General features: G+C 38.2%; 1 protein-coding gene across 4 annotated transcripts in view; it reads right to left on the bottom strand.

Moving 5' to 3' along the window:
- NCALD (neurocalcin delta) overlaps window positions 1-16,884 on the bottom strand; it is a 446,431-nt gene that overhangs the window by 216,870 nt on the left and 212,677 nt on the right. For all 4 annotated transcript variants that reach the window (XM_017528903.2, XM_037738648.1, XM_037738649.1 and 1 more), the window contains one exon: window positions 14,343-14,392. The gene's annotated coding sequence lies outside the window, so the exon portion shown is untranslated. The remainder of the gene's footprint in view (window positions 1-14,342; window positions 14,393-16,884) is intronic.

The following is a 16,884-nucleotide window of genomic DNA, read 5'->3' on the forward strand; positions in this document are numbered from 1 at the left end:
TTTTCAAGAGATTGTAAATGATATTGTATAATTAATTTCAATATTCATGTGTACATTGCTAGTATATAAAAGCATAATTTATTTTTATATGTTTATCTTACATTCTGCAACCTAGCTAAACTCATTTATTAGTTCTAGGAGGATTTTTTTGTAGATTCCATTGAATTTTTCGAGTGGACAATCATGTCACCTGCAAATAGGAATGGTTTTATTTCCTCCTTTCTGATTTGTATGGCTTTTATTTGCTCTTCTTACTTTATTGCACCATGTAGAACTTTCAGAACTATATTGAATAGGAGTGGTGAGAGCAGTCATCCTTACCTGATCTTCTGGAGAAAGAATTCAATGTTTTACCATTAAGAACAATGTTAGCTATTGGTGTTTTTATAGATACTCTTTATTAATTTGAGGAAGATTCCCTCTATTCTTATTTTTCTGAGAGTTTTTGCCATGAATTATTATTTAATTTTGTCATATGGTTTCTGTATATCAATTAGTATGATTGTGATTTTTTCTTTAGGCTGTATATATAGTGAATTACATTGAGGATTTTCAAATATAAAACCATTCTTGCAACCCTAGAATAAACCACCTTTGGTTATGACATATAATTACTTTTATATATTACTGAACACTATTCACTAATGTGTTAAGGATTCTCACATCTATCTTCATAAGAGTAGTTAGTCTCTAGTTTTCTTTTATTGCACTTTTTCTGGTTTTGGTATCAGAATAATACCAGCTTCATAAAATTAATTGGGAAATATTTCCTCATCTTTTATTTTCTAGAAGAGGTTGTAGAGAATTGGTTTTAATTAAATTAATTAAATGTTTTATAGAAGTTTCTAGTGAAATCATCTGGGCCTGAAACTTTGTTTTGGAAGTTTCTAAATTACTAATTCAATTTCCTCAGTTATAAGACTATCAGAATTTTCTTTTTTATATTGTATGAATTGTGGTAGTTTGTGCTTTCTGGAAAATTGCTTCATTTCATGTAAGTTGTCAAACTTATACATGTAGAGTTATTTGTAGTATGTCCTTATTATTCCCGTTGATGTCTGCATGTCTGTAGTGATGTCCCCTTTTTAATTCCAGATATTGGCAATATGTGTCTTCTCTCTTTCTTCTTTGTCAGTGTTACTGGAGGTTTATCAATTTTATTGAGCTCTTCAAAGAAATAGCTTTTTGTTTCATTTTTTTCTTTATTTTTTTCTCTTTGTAGTTTTATTAATTTCTGCTTTTATATTTATTATATTCTTTCTTATGTTTGCTTTGGGTTTATTTGGGTCTTTTTCTAGTTTCTTGAAAAACTGGTTTCTTGAGATAGGAGTTCAGATTATTGATTTGAGGCCTTCCTGTTTTTGAATGCAAGCATTGTATTAGTGCTATAAATTTTCCTCTCAGAACTGCTTTAGCTGAGTTACACAAATTTTGATGTTGTATTTTCATTTTTGTTCACTTTTATGTATTTTTTTAATTTCCTTGAAACTTTTCTTAATCTACAGATTCTACTTGAAATTTTGTTGTTTAGTTCCAACTGTTTGGAGAATTTCCTACCTTCTTTCTGTTAGGGATATCTAGCCAAGGATTTGATTTGATTTGATTTGATTGTAGCCAGGGAATATACTCTGCATAATTTCAATTTCCTTAAACTTGTTGAGGTTTTTTATGATTTATAGTATATTTTGGAATATATTTTGTTAGTCAATTCTTCTGTGGTTGGGTGGATTGTATAAATGTAAATTAAATCCAGTTGATTGATAATGTTGTTGTGACACAATCACAATCTCAGCTCACTGCAACCTCCACCTCCTGGATTCAAGAGATTCTCCTGCCTCAGTCTCCCGAGTAGCTGGGACTACAGGTGTGCGCCACCACGTCCAACTGATTTTTGTATTTTTAGTAGAGACAGGGTTCCACCATGTTGGCCAGGATGGTCTCGGATCTCCTGACTTCGTGATCTGCCCACCTCTGCCTCCCAAAGTGCTCGGATTACAGGTGTGAGCCACAGCGCCTGGCCTACTTTTAGGAACTGCATTTGTACTTTTGTGTTGAAGGAGGGAGTGAGGGGGGGAAAGAGGGCTGTAGGGAAGTTGGAAATGTTGCTGTTCTCTGGAGGTGGAGGTACTGAAGAACTTCTCTAGGCAGACAGCACTCCTCCACCTCCTCCCCGAAATAACTCTCTCTCTCAACCTTCCCAGGCTTCCTCAGCTCTGCAAATGGCTCCCTCCCTGCGCTGCAAAGGCATTCCTGCTCTTACCAGCAGAGAGGAAAAGCGGCTAAGACATTGCAGGCTGTTTTGATCCTCAGTCTCATTGTCTCCCATTTGTGGGATAACCTGGCTGCCTTTGACCTCAGCTTCTAGAAGACAGAAAGGTGACTGGGGTTAGTGTGTGTCTTCTGTGTATCTGTGAGTCCCTGGTATGCCGGGTGTGACATGGCAAAGCCATTAACCCCACATGACGCAATCTGCATGGTGGCCAGAAACTCCAGACTAGGAATTCCACACATTCCCCAAAACGCCCGCTGCTGTACATTCCTGCTGTGCTCCTGCGGGACTAGGGATGAGCATAAATGGCCCTAATCCTTTTGAGGCCAGAGTCTCCTGGTTGAACAAAATAAAGGACAGCAAGCCTGTTCCATTCTGTTTCTGTTATTTTCCCTTCCCTGGTGAGTAATTTGGCTATGCTGTGAATCGATAGTGATCTCTGGAGCTGGAAGAAGACACAAGATGAGGGAAATAAATTGTTTCCAGTTAGATGAATTATAAGCACCTCTGAGCTCTTCATATCTGTTCTGTGCAATCAGCAAAGAAGAAGTATTTTGAGCCTGAGTTTTCCCCTCCTGTCCCCCTAATCCCTCCTTCATAACATGAACTCTCATAGCACAGTCTGACAACAAAAAGAAAGAAAAGGCCTGCCTTCCCTACTCTCAAAATCACCACGTATTTTCCTCTCCCCCTTGCTTCCTTCGTGACTCCGATAAAGAGGAAGCATCCTCCAGGGAAAGGTTAATCCCTCCATTTATATCCTGATCGCCCTTCCAGCATCAACCACATCTCACTCTATCCCTTCACCCCCACCCCTCTTACATCTTCTGGATGCCTTCTCTCTGGGATCCTTCCCCAAAGCTGGAAAATAGCATTGGCCTCTATGTTCCTTCTATTTTAGTACCCTTTACAATTTTCTCTCTCTCCTCTTCTCCATCATGCATCCCAAAAGAGGGGTCTAACTGATTATTTTCATCACTCTTCCTTTATTACTCAACCTATTGCAACCAGGTCTCTATCTGCCTCCTGCAAGGTCCCTACTGATTTCCAGGCTGCCAAATGCAATGGCTTTGACTTTTCTGTTCCACCCTTCGGAAACCCACTCTGCCCTTTGATTCTGTGATAGTACAACATCCTGGTGTTCCTGGGACCTATCTGTCCATTTCTAGACTCTTCCAGTTTCCTCCTCTTTTGCCCATTCCAAAAATGAGAGTAATCCCCACAATCAAAGGTGGCCACATTTAGCAAATAAAGATATAGAAAGTTCAATTAAATTTAAATTACAGATCAATAATGAACAATTTTTATATGGCATGGAACACTCTTATACTAAAACTTTATTCTTTGTTGATCTGAAATTGAGTGTTAACTGAGCTTCCTGTTTTTTTAAATCTGACAATCCTACCGTAGTTGTTTCTTCAGAGCTCATCTCCATTCTCTAACTTCTTCCCTTGTTGATGCTTTCTATGCCCATGGGCCCTATGATTATCTTTTCTCAAATAATTCCCAAATCTTTGTCTCTAGCACCAATCCCCCCCACCCCACCTTTCGTCTGACTGGTGCATTTCTGTTTTCCCCATAGTATTTCTGACCTCCCACTTGCTTTTCTATCTGGACTATTTCTTTTAATACCTTCTCCAGCTTCCCAATCACTTCAACTCCAAATTAGGAGGCCAACATCAGCAAGTAGCTAAACACTTAATTGGTTTTACGGTAATCAACACCCTCAGATGTCTTTTCTTCCATTTTCATGGATGCCACTGACTTGGGGCCTTTGTCATTTCTCTATGTCTACAAATCATCCCACGCTATTTAAATTGCCTTCTGACTAGTCCCCCAACTTCTATTTCCATCCACCCTCCACTCTTCCACACACCACCAGTGAACATCCTAATTAAAGTGCAGATGTGGCCATGCCACTCCCTTGATCAAGGAAGCTTCTGATTGGCTATTGGGTAAAGCTGAAGCTCCTTAGCCAGCATCCAGAGCCTTCAATGAGTCTTCTTTCTCCTCTTCTCTCCCTGTGGTCTCTTCCATCTACCCAAAATTCAAGGAGCATCAGAATATGATTCCAAGGCCTCCCTATCTTTATTTGCTGACACTCAGATGTAGACTACTTTGAAGGTGACTCATACAGTTTCTGCACAAATGGATGCTCCATAAATGCTTGCTGAATTAGTGAAGTAAGTTAGACTGAAATTGACCACATTAACAGAATGAAGTAATTAAATCCATGAATCATTTATGTGATTCATTTATGCAAATGAATGAAGTTTTTTACAAACTCATTGTTTGCTTACCATCAATTATGGGTGACGTCAAGTTCATGCAAGTATCTAATATCTCTATGATGTCAAGTCACGACTGGGCCCTGATGGGACTCTACAGGGCTGGAACAGATACAGACCACACTCACTGCTTCTCCCGATTTACTTTTTGAACTCTAATCCCCTCCCCATTTCCCGCACTTTTTACAGATGATTTTTGTAGACATCCTTGAATTTTTTGATATGTAAATCTCCACACAACTAGAAGTTCTAAACCACTGCCAAAACCATATTCTGATCCAAGAACATCTGAGTGCCTTAATAACCTAAATCAGAAGGGTGCGACCTCTTTCTGCAACAGACCACATGCTAAATATTTTTGGCTTTGCATACCGTATGGTCTCTGGTTGCAACGACTCAACTCTGCCATTGTGGCACAGAAACGACCACGGTTGACACAAAAACAAATGAGCAGGACTGTGTGCCTATAAAACTTTACCTGTAAAACAGCCAGCCAGGATGCCAGCCACCATTTGCTGACCCCAACCTAAACCAAGCTTCTGATGAATGATTTACTTTGTTTTCCTTCCAAACTGTACCTTTCACTGCAGTCACTTGATTGGGAAAAACATCAGAATTTCAGTTGGTATAGTCTTTTCACAAGAATATGCCTAAGCTAAACTCAGGACTGCACAGAGAGTCAGGGAAGAATAAGGAGCGGATATTTGAAGGCCCCTTTGGGACTTTCCTCCCAGCCCAGTGGACATCATCGCAGGGCAAGGGCATGGAGAGGCCAGATAGGTGAGCAGCGCACTTGCCTTCAGCGCAAGATTTAAGGTGGTGCCACAAAAGCATTAATCAACATAAATAATATTTTAATGCAATGTTTTAAAGAAAGTAAAAATGAATGAAGATGTTTATGATGAATAAAAAAATCAACATTTTAAATTAAGACAGGATCACTATTACTGATTTTTTTCCTTTGCCCTGGGTTCCAACGTGACTCTGCACAGCATTGTTACTGATCCTGTCTTTATTTAAAATGTTGCTCTTTTGTCCATCCTGGCTGATTTGCATTCATTTTGATTTTTTTAAAATATTGCGCTAAGTGCTATTTATTTTGATTATGGAGTTTTTCACACCTTCTAATTTTGCACAAAAGCAAATGTCTTACTCACCTTCTCTAGTCTCGTCCCTGCAACACCCTCTGCATTGTCAACATCTATGCTCATTTCAAAGAATTACATGCAGCTATTTCATACTCCCTTTGGACTAGATCTTTCCTCCTACCTACTTTGATACCATTTTCACTTACTTGGATCTACTGCATACACAGGTAAATTTGAAGCGTGTAGACACTCTTACGCTACACTCTCTAGAGTCACTTCTAGAGATACGAATAAGGATATGTTAAACAGAGACAGGAACCCATACTTTATTAAATTCCTCCTAAGTGCCTAGGCGCACTACGCTAAAGGACTTTGTATCCATCATTTCATTTAATTATCATGACAACCCACAGAGAGGACCGGACAGGAGGCAATAGAACATTATTTCCAACCCAGTGCTAGGGAGAAAATGGCAAGTGCTCTACTTTGGAAAGAAATTACATTTCATGCTTCTCCAGGCAACTTCCAAGGAGTCATCAGCCCATCTGAGAAGCACGTCTGGTATTATATCTCTGTAACAAGACGCACAGCAGGCACTTTCAAGCATTTAAAATACTTGAATGTGCAAAGTTTCACAGTTGGTCATAAATTCATAATAGCTACGTGCCTCTTTTATTGGGGAGATGCCATGCCATGCTGGGATTCCACAAGGCATCAGGGCTCCCCCACTCTTTAAAATAGAGCAGCTCGAAAATCTCCTCTGGCAATTTTAACTACACAAGAATAGAAAACACCCCAGGCAGAGTGTGAGAGACCAGTCTTGTAAACAGCAGGACAGCAAGGTGTAAACAAGAATGGAAAGAAGATATACAGCCTTTTAAAAAATCATTGCTTTTGACAAGGACAAGATGGGAATAAATTCAGCCCCAAATAGCATGGAAAAACAAAAGCTCAGAAAAGTGTTAAATCACATGCCAGGTGGCTGCAGGAATTCGCAGTGATCCATTCCAATCTGCCAACCCATCCCTTTTGGCATCCGGCTTGATTTTACACAGATTCTTCTTCCAGTTTTATGTGCTTGGGAGTTTTACGGGGAGGGCGTTGTTTGGTTTTTTTCTCATCAAGCACCAAACCCAGCATTTTCAAGGCTGTTTGAACTTTCCTCAGTCACATATTTTTCCTTCCTCTGACCCCACAAACAATGTTGTTTTGGAGAACCACAAACCACCGTATTAACATTTTTCCTTGGACTGAACCATGTTCTTGCATGCAGTAAAAATATGTTCACATCTCTATACTACATCTTAGTAAATGCATCATATGATTACTGGTGTTAAAAGATAACATACGATAAAACTCCTGCATCTTCTACCCTATCAATCATTCTACCAATTATTAAGCCCTGAGCATGTACTCATACTCATGGCCTGAAGATAACAGGAATGAAATGTCAGATCCCTGCTTTGAGGACCACATAGTCCAATTGAGGAGAGAGACTTAGAAACAAACAGCTACAGTAAGGGAGGAAGCTACCTTTATCCCTCGAGCCGTAGACTGATAATGTGCATGGGTTTATTAAACAAAAATTTAGGGAAGGTCATTATTTTGGATTAGGCTCCTGTACTAGGCCCCAACAGACCAGACCAAATCAAAATGGAGTCACTTGTGCTAAGTGCCACATCATCAAATGGAACTTTGAAATGGGCCAGTTTTCCAAAACTCAAGAGATTCACAGCAACCTATCAGAAGAGGCCCAGTTTACCTGAGCCAGCAGGATAAAGAAATCCTCTCTGTTATAACTCTATAAGGAAAGTATTTTTCAAAGCAGTCTTTGAAATGACTGATCTGCTTTTTATTCCCTGTTTCTACTTTCTTCAGCCTTTTACTGCCTAAAAGCCCCTCTTGTTGAGCCCATCAAAGCACCATTCTATTTTATGGAATGAGATGGTGCCTGAGTCTAAAATCACAAATGAAAGCCAATTCAATTTTACAACTAAATTTGTTATAATTTTGTCTTTTGATAGGTTCCACTCATACTTTTCAGCACTCCTCAGCAGGTTGCTTCCAAGAATTGATCAGAGGATAAAGTACCCACCCTGTGCAAGCACAGATATTGGACAACACTCAGTGCTTCCCATGAGGCAAAGAAATGCCCTCCTGTGAAGCTCTCCAGCCTCCTCCCCCTTCATCACTGCCTTGTTCCACACTCCTGTTCTCAGTCTCAGACTTCCACACTGCCTTCCTTAAGCTTATTGATGGCACAAGCATCATGCTATTTACTACATACCAAGAATTGCGTACAATTCTCTCATGTACTATCTCATATAATATTTCATTGAATTTTCATAACAACATGAGACTAGGCTTTGTTATCCCAGTGTTATTGATAAAGAAAATGAGACTCTGGAATTTTCAGAAACTTGCCCAAGGCTAAACAGCTAGTATAGAAAAACCGAGATGACAACTCAGGATTATGTGATTGGAACAGTACATTCATCTTTCCCCATAGGCATGTTTAGTGTAACTCCCCTGCTACGTTACTTACACCTTAAGAACAGAGATCGACATTTCCGTTTTTTGTTGTTGTTTTTTGAGACAGAGTCTCACTCTGTCACCAGGCTGGAGTGTAGTTGTGCCATCTCAGCTCACTGCAACCTCCACCTCCCAGGTTCAAGCAATCCTCCTGCCTCAGCCTCTGAGTAGCTGGAACTACAGGCACATGCCACCACACCCGGCTAATTTTTGTATTTTTAATAGAGACGGGGTTTTACCATGTTGGCTAGGATGGTCTCAATGTCTTGGCCTCGTGATCTGTCTGCCTCGGCCTCCCAAAGTGCTGGGATTGCAGGCGTGAGCCACAGCACCCAACCGACATTTCCATTTTTTAATAGTTCCCAGACAGGGTAGACTCACAACAAGCAAAGTATGCATCTACCTACATGATGTGTGGTGGATGCCTGTCTTCCCAGACTGCCACAGAAAGCTGGACAAGGAGGGGTAAAAGGTGTCTCCACCATTACCTATCATAGTGCCTGGAATTTCCCCATTGGGAATGCATTACTTTGGGCCTGAAGTCTTCCTAGTCTTCAGGATTGCTCTCTTTGAACATGATCGCCCTAGGAGGGGCAATCCTACACTGATACCTCAGTGAGGATAAAGATGGCAGAGGATGAGACACAGGAGAAATGGCCAGAAAGGAGCCTAGGACCTCTGAGATGGACAAAGTGGTCGTAAGAAGAGGATGGGAGGTTTGAAGACAGCTGTGGAAGTTTTGCTTGGCTGGCCCCATCTCTGTGGCCCTTAGCACAGGGCAGGGCAAATGGGAGGTATGTAATTTTTTTTTTGACTTGAGAAAATAGTGTTTTGATCTGATGTGGGAGGAGGAGGTATGAGGATGGTGGCAGGTAGGCATCAAGTGCTGAGGATGCTAAGTACTGCGATGGCATAAAAGACAAGAAGGCAGGACCTTGCCCTCCAAGAGCTTACAGTGTCTGGAGAGAAAAAGGATCAATAGCAAATAATGGGTAAATAAGACAGGGAATGACCAAACACAGAATACACACGAAATAGGAAATCCCAGAAAAGTAGAGCTCAGAATGAGAGGAGGTAATTTTGGAGACACACAGCCCCAGGAATAGTACCAAATAAAGAGAAATAACAAATGGGTTGGTGAATGCCTGTCTTCCCAGACTGCCACAACCACATATTACCTAGGCACTCCCTAACAAGGAAATCCAATGTGGATTTAATCACCACAATACAAAAATGATTTAGGATGGTCTAGAAACAAAATTGAAAGATGGATATAGTGTACAAAGATACTATTTATAAAATGCATCACTTCAAAATAAACCCAGCTCTTTGGACAAAGAGATATAGTGGTTGTTCCATTCACATAATAGATCCAGAATTTTGGTAAAAGGTGAATGTACCAGATTTACATATTAAGATACATGGCAAATATATCCGATAAAACCACTAGGCAAACCTAATTCCCTAGTGAAGCTCAGTTAAAATCATGAAAAAGAGCTCTGATGACTACCACAGGACAACCACCTTGAAAAATCTTTCCCCTGAATTTAGCCCTGATCAAGAATCACTTCACTCTGTGACCTTCCAGCTAAAGATAAATGCATTTGCTCTGTGCTTTCACTGAATACCTCCTTCACAAACAGGAAAGGTTATTTCTATTTACTCTAATCGACTTCATATTTTTAAAAAAGACCCCTTTATTTAATTCCTACAAAGAAAACAATCCCAAGGAAGAAAGAAGGAAGCAAGTAAGCTCTGACCTTTATCTGCTAAATGAGTTATGCTACCAACAGCTACAGGTGATCACAGTCTCACAGTGCTGAATAACAGTGCTTTGTACCCCTTGCCATAAAAGGAACCAGTAGCTACAGCCTAAGGCTTATTGTGAATGAGTAGAAAAAGAAAAATATAGGTATGTAGAGAATGGAAAAAGAAAGAGGAGAAGAGGGGGAGGAGTTCACAAGAAATCCTTCCTCTTCAGAATTTTTTTTTTTTTTTTGGAGACAGAGTCTTACTCTGTTGCCCAGGCTGGAGTGCAAGAGCATGATCTCTGCTCACTGCAATCTCTGCCTCCCAGGTTCAAGTGATCCTACCACCTCAGCCTCGCTAGTAGCTGGAACTACAGGCATACACCACCATGCCACGCTCATTTTTGTATTTTTACTAGAGACATGTTTCACCATGTTGGCTGGACTAGTCTCTGACCACAAGTGATCTGCCACCTCAGCCTCCCAAAGTGCTAGGATTACAGGTATGACCCACCATACCCAGTCCCTCTTGTGAGTTTCTTAGTTAAATTTACTACAATATATATTTCCTTTGCATTTAAACTTGGCTAGTAATGAGCTGTGTTTCCACAGGTTACCTGCTTTCTTCATGGTGGCTACATATCTGAGACATAAATAGCAAAGGTTTCTGGTTCAGCCCCCTAAGAGGTTTGTAGTAATCTCTGTGGATATTCATAGACACAGTGATGACATGATCCAAACCCACAGTTAGGCACACAGTCTAATAAGGGATCTTGTGCTTTAATTCCAGGTGCAAGCAGAAACTTGGCAAATGCACTTCAGATAACTAAATAAAAGGATTTATACAGTTTAATGTTACAAATAACAATCAGGAAAAAAATATATTTTTGAGGTCTTAAAAATCTGGGTGGCAATTACAATGCTGGAGCAAAATGGCCATGCCAGTATTTCTGTAATTCATATTTTATAAGAAAAGGATTCAGAATTCATAAAAAGAAATTAGTGAAAATAAATATTGAACACATTTAAAATATAAAATTTACAAACATCATGTAAAATATAACAAAATAACCTAAACAGCATCATTGTATTATAAGACAGAATTTTATTATTAGCAATATTTAGCAATAATATTAGCAGACAGAATTTTAAAACATAAGCATTAAAAAAACTAAAACTAAACAGTCTCAAAAATGAAAAAACATTAAGTCATGAAAAGTTGAAAATGAGATCATTTTATTTGAACTTTTATAAAATGAGTTATTAAGGTACATAGACATTGTTGCTATGGAGTTGAAAACATATTTTTGTGCAAATTTCCTCACTAAAAAAGAGAAAGTATTAGTCAGGGAAATGATGATATATTTATGAGCTGTCTCCAAATCTTTTACCCTGACTCCTTCATCTTCAGATAATCCTAATTCTCACTTGATAACTGAGGAGTATTTTTTAACTAGTTTGTTGGGAGCAGGAGGTGAAACCTATTTATTTACCTTGAGCTATAGTTTGCTGGAAAGCAAGAAGTAAGCTTTTTGATTTGCCTCTCCTTTAGTTGCTCATCTGTGGTGGAATCCTAAAGCCCAGCCACTTGCATCTGTTTTGTAACTCTCATATTATAGTGGACACACCCTCAGGTGATCCCCACCGAGTCATGTCCTATGTAATCCCCTCTCACTGAGTGCAGAAACAACCTGTGACTTGCTTTTTAGCAAAAGGAATATGGCAAAGCCAGTGCCTTGATTGAACATGTCACTGCCTTGATGTCTTAGCAGTTTGCAAGGGGAGTGTCTCCTGTAGACGCTGAAGACATCAGCTGCCATATTGTGATAAGCCTGTGAGATGCCACATGAGAGGAAGCTGTGGGTGATTCCTAGGACATAAGAGTGACCCAGGTAATGGCCAGAAATAAAGTGGAGACCTCAGTCCTACAATCTCAGTTGGATTCTGCATACAGCGATGTGCACTTAGAAGGAAAAACCCAAGCTCCAGACAAGAACACAGCATAGTCAAGACCTCGATGACACCTTTCCAAGACCCTAAGCAGAGGCCCAAGCTGTACTCAGACTTCCGACCAAAGAAGATGGAGCATAACAAATACACACTGCTTTAAGCCACTATATTTGTGGCAATTTGTTATGTAGCAATACACAACTAACACATATCATAATCCACTTTGAACTCAAATAACAGCCATTCATGAAAAAAAGCTCGGCTTTGCCAGTTGTTATTTTTTTCCTGCTGTTGAGGATAACAGAAATATAGCAGAATGCTTTATACATGTGTATATCTTTATCCAAATCAAAACTTGAATGCAGAATATCATTCTCCATGTGTAAGTCTTGAAACACAAATGGATTGGATTCACATTTTTCAAAATATCAAAATACTCTATTATGGTACTTAAAAATTGGAGGGTATACCTCCAAATCAGTTTTTTGGTTTTTTTTTTTTGCTTTCATTTTTGTTGTTTTTGGTTTTGATGTGTAAACTCAACTGTTTTTTAAATAAATGTTTTATTTTCAAACAGTTTTAAATTTATAGAATTATTATAAAGATAATATAGAAAGTTACTGTATACCCCATGCCCAGTTTTCCCAAATATTAACATCTCACATTAGCATGGTATATTTATCACAGTTAATGAACCAATGTTGATACATTATTGTTAACTAATCTCCATACTTTAGTTAAACTTCTTTAGTTTTTACCTAATGTCCTGTTTTTGGTCCAGGATCCCACATTACATTGAGTCTTCATGTCTCCTTAGACTTCTCTTGATTGTGACTCTCTCTCAGGCTTCACTTGTTTCTGATGACCAGGGGTACTGGTCAGATATTTTGTAGCATGTCCATCTATTAGAATTTGTCTTATGCTTTTCTCATGATTAGACTTAGATCCAGTGTTTTGGGGAGGAAGATCACAAAAGCAAGGTGCCCTTCTCATCACATCATGTCAAGGGTACCTACTACCAATGTGACTTGCCACTGTTGATGTCAACCTTAATCACCTGGCTTGAGATAGTGTTTGCTCAAGTTTCTCCATTGTAAAGTTACTTTTTTCACTCCATTTCTTTAGTACACTCTTTGGAAGAAAGTCATTCTGTGCAGCCCCCATGAAGGGTTATGCTTTACCTCCTGAAAGGCAGAGTATCTTACATACAGTATTTGGAATTCTTCCACATGAGAGATTTGTCCATTCTCTTCATTTATTTATTCAATAATGTATTTACATCAGTATAGATATGTATTCTGTACTTTAGGTGATATCCTAATTCTAACTTTCTTTCTTTGCTCGAATTTTCCATTTTTGGATACTGAAAGTACTTTTGATTGGCTTCTGTATTATTTTCACATAAAAGCATCATTGCAGATTTTTATTTTTTGCACTTCTTTACCTTATAGCACTACAAGATACTCCAGGCTCATCTTGGATATTTCCTGCCACATTCTTAAATCAGCCATTTCTCCAAGGAACCCAGTTCCTTTCACTGGAAAATAGTATCAGAAACCAAGATCTAGGAAACAGGTATATTTATTGTTTGCTTCCAGACCAAACCAGTTTTTCAATCTCTAAATATGGGGCCTAGAAATATCCCTATATTCTTAATTTATTTAATTTGACAAACATTTTTTGCAGTAATTACTATGTGCCAGCCAGTTTTAAGCACTTTGAAAATATTAACTCATTTAATCCTTGTAATAATCTCATAACTACAAGATAGGTGGTATTTGGCTCATTTTATAAATGAAAAAACCAGGAAAGAGAGATATTTGGATGTGTTCCCATAGTCACCCCGATAGTAACTGACAGAGCCAGAAACTGAACCCAAGTATCTGGATCCAGATTTGGAGCTAACCACACTGGAGTTAGATTTAGAGCTGAGTCCACATTGCCTCACAGTGGTGAGGACCTTGCAGAGTGGCCACACAAATTGATGAGTTAATTCACCCACACGTTCGTTCTCTAATACAAACCTCTTACGTGCCCATTAGGTGCCAGACTATCTGATATCTGTTAATTGGTGCTTAATGACATTTGAGATACCTCTAGGAATATGATCCAATTTAATATGAAGGAGAAGGCTGTTGTAATGTGCCCCTTGAGAAGACTTTGGCAGCCGCCTAGGATGATAATATCATAAAAACTACTATACTCAGTGGCTGCAAACATACGTTACTATGCTCTAAGTAATATTCAAAGGTGATAAGCAGGCAGTACGTTATTTACTTTGTTTCTATTTATTTATCATTTCCATAAAATTTTTAAAGGGGCTTTAGTATCTTTTATATATACGAAACCATTCATTATGTTACTATTCTTGATAAAACATTTGAGCAGAACTGTCTCTTGTGAAAGCCACCGAACAAAACTGAGATTTCCATTTATAGCTTAAGAAGAAAATTTTAAATGTACTTACTTTATGACTGTCACCAATAAGTGGTTCCAGGAAACCAAAGTTGAGATCGTCTGAAAGAAAACATGCAAAACAGCAATGGTGAATGCAAATACCTTAAAGGAATCTTTGTCCTGAGGTCATTATCCCACCTATTTTAATGGCAGAACACCGGAAGATTTATGTCCCATTGCTTGGTTTACTACTTGTTAATAATGTGTTTTGGAAAAGAGAGTGCAGGTTGGGGTGGAGGTAAGGTTCGGCAAAATGGACTCCCTGAGAAAAGAAAGCAGAGACTGAAACAATGGGGAACCTGGAATGGACTTCTTGTTAATATTTATAAGTCTTTGGAAGACGATATGAGAGTTAAATGAAGGGATACTCAAGAATGTGGGCCTTCATTTTCAGTTTAGAGCAAGCAACAGATGAGCTGCCTTCCAGATGTATCGAAGCTTAGGGATATTCAAAAAATAATTATCTCACCAAATTAAACTTTATAAAGTAAGGTAAAACAAAATATTTTCCAGACAAGCAAGAGCTAAGGGAATTCATTACCACTAGGCCAGCCTTATGAGAGCTCCTTAAGAGTTCTAAACACGGAAACAAAAGAATGATACTTGCTATTACAAAAGCACTCTCAAGTACATAGCCCACAGACTCTATAAAACAACTACACAATAGAAACTATGAAGCAACAAGCTAACAACTTATGACAGGATCAAAAACCTCACATATCAATATTCCTTGAATGCAAATGGTTTAAATGCTCCCACTTAAAAGGCACAGAGTGGCAAGGTGGATAAAGAATGAGACCCAATTGTCTGCTGTCTTCAAGAGACCCATAGGCTCAAAGTAAAAGGTTGGAGAAAGATCTACCATGCAAACAGAAAGACAAAAATATTTAAAAAGCAGGAGTTGCTGTCCTCTTATCAGATCAAACAGATTTTAAACTAACAACGTAAAAAAAAGGACAAAGAAGGGCATTACATAATGATAAAAATTTCAGTTAAACAAGAAGATTTAACTATCCCAAATATATATGCACCCAACATCAGAGCACCCAGATTCATAAAATAAGTACTCCTAGACCTATGAAAAGACTCACACGGCCACACAATAATAGTAGGGGACTTTAACACCCCATTTACAGATCATCAAGGCAGAAAACTAATAAAGGATTTCTGGACTTAATTTTGATACTTGTCCAATGAGAACTAATAGATACCTGTGGAATACTCCATCCATCAAGCATAGAATATACATTCTTCTCATCTGCACATACTCTAAGATCAACCACATGCTCAACTGTAAAGCAAGTCTCAACAGATTTAAAAATATCAAAATCATACCAACCATACTCTCAGACTATAGTGCAATAATAATAGAAATAAACTCCAAGATTTCTCAAAACTGAAAAATTACATGAAAATTAAACAACTTGCTCCTGGATGGCTTTCAGTAAATAACAAAATTAAGGTAGAAATCAAGAAATTCTTTGAAATAATTAAAAACAGGGATGCAACATACCAAAATCTCTGGAATGCTACAAAAGCAGAAGAAATTTATAGAACTAAATGCCTATCTCAAAAATTTAAAAAGATCTCAAATTAGCAATCTAACATCAAACCTAGAGATCTAGAAAAACAAGAACAAAGTAACCCCAAAGCTAGCAGAAGAAAATAAATAAAATCAGAGCAGAAATGAACAAACTCAATTTTGTTCATACAAAGATGAACAAAAATTCATACAAAGAAACAACAAAACTAAAAGTTCTTTGAAAGGATAAGCAAGACTGATAGACCACTAGCTAGATTAACAAAGATAAAAGAGAAGATACAAATAAGCACAATCACAGATGACAAAGGTGACATTACAATGAATTCCAAAGAAATACTAAAGATCCTCAGAGACTATTAGGAGCAATTCTATGCATACAAACTAGAAAATTTAGAGAAAACGGGTAAATTCCCAGAAACACACAACCTCCTAAGGCTGAATTAGAAGGAAATTAAAACCCTTAACAGACCAACATCAAGTTCTGAACTTGAAGCAGTAATTTAAAAAACCTATCAATCGCCAAAAGCTCAGGACTAGATGGATTCACAGCCAAATTCTACCGAGATGTACAAAGAAGAGCTGGTACCAATTTTATTGAAACTACTCCAAAAAAATTGAAGAGAAAGAACTCCTCCCTAACTCATTCTACAAAGCTAGCATCACTCTGATATCAAAACCTGGCAAAAACACGGCAAAAAACTACAGGCTAATATATCTGATAAACACAGATGTAGAAATCCTCAACAAAATACTAGCAGACTAAATCCAACAGCACACCAAAAAGTTAATTCACCATGATCAAGCAGGCTTTATTCCTAGGGTGCAAGGTTGGTTCAACATATGCAAATCAATAAATTGGATTTACCACAAAAACAGAATTAAAAGCAAAAACCATAGAATCATCTTAATAAAAACAGAAAAAGTTTTTCATGAAATCCAACATCTCTTCATGATAAAAACCCTCCAGAAACTGGGCATCAAAAGAATGTACCTCAAAATATTAAGAGCC

Source organism: Cebus imitator, unplaced genomic scaffold (assembly GCF_001604975.1).
Source record: "Cebus imitator isolate Cc_AM_T3 unplaced genomic scaffold, Cebus_imitator-1.0 Scaffold56, whole genome shotgun sequence".
NCBI classification, from domain to species: domain Eukaryota; kingdom Metazoa; phylum Chordata; class Mammalia; order Primates; family Cebidae; genus Cebus; species Cebus imitator.